Raw genomic sequence first — 836 nt, 5'->3', positions numbered from 1 at the left:
GTGCTGGTGTGGCGCTTTTTTTTCTTTGCGCTGATAGCTTTGAAGATATGTTCTGATGGTGGTGAGAGTGGAGCAAGACTGTGTCCGTGGCGCAATGGACTAGCGCGATCGGCTGTTAACCGAAAGGTTGGAGTTTCGAGCCCTTCCGGTGGTGGTGCGGCGCTTTTTTTTCTTTGAGGTGATAGCTCTGAATAAATGTTTTGACGGTGGTGAGAGTGGAGCAGGACTGTCTCCGTGGCGCAATTGGCTTGCGCGATCGGCTGTTAACCGAAAGGTTGGAGGTTAGAGCCCACCCGGTGATGGTGTGGCGCTTTTTTCTTTGCACTATTAGCTTTGAAGATATGTTCTGATGGTGGTGAAAATGGAGCAGGACTGTCTCCGTGGCGCAATTGGCTAGCGCGATCGGCTGTTAACCGAAAGGTTGGAGGTTCGAGCCCACCCGGTGGTGGCGCGGCGCTTTTTTTCTTTGCGCTAATAGCTTTGAAGATATGTTCTGATGGTGTTGAAAGTGGAGCAAGGCTGTCTCCGTGGCGCAATGGGCTAGCGCGATCGGCTGTTAACCGAAAGGTTGGAGGTTCGAGCCCACCCGGTGGTGGCGCGGCGCTTTCTATTCTTTGGGCTGATAGCTTTGAATATATGTTCTGATGGTGGTGAGAGTGAAGCAGGACTGTCTCCGTGGCGCAATTGGCTTGCGCGATCGGCTGTTAACCGAAAGGTTGGAGGTTTGAGCCCACCCGGTGGTGTTGCGGCGCTTTTTTTTCTTTGGGGTGATAGCTCTGAAAAAATGTTTTGACGGTGGTGAGTGTGGAGTAGGACTGTCTCCGTGGCGCAATTGG

This window comes from Rhipicephalus microplus, unplaced genomic scaffold, assembly GCF_043290135.1.
Source record: "Rhipicephalus microplus isolate Deutch F79 unplaced genomic scaffold, USDA_Rmic scaffold_29, whole genome shotgun sequence".
Lineage (NCBI taxonomy): Eukaryota > Metazoa > Arthropoda > Arachnida > Ixodida > Ixodidae > Rhipicephalus > Rhipicephalus microplus.
Note: the sequence above shows the minus strand (reverse complement) of the source record.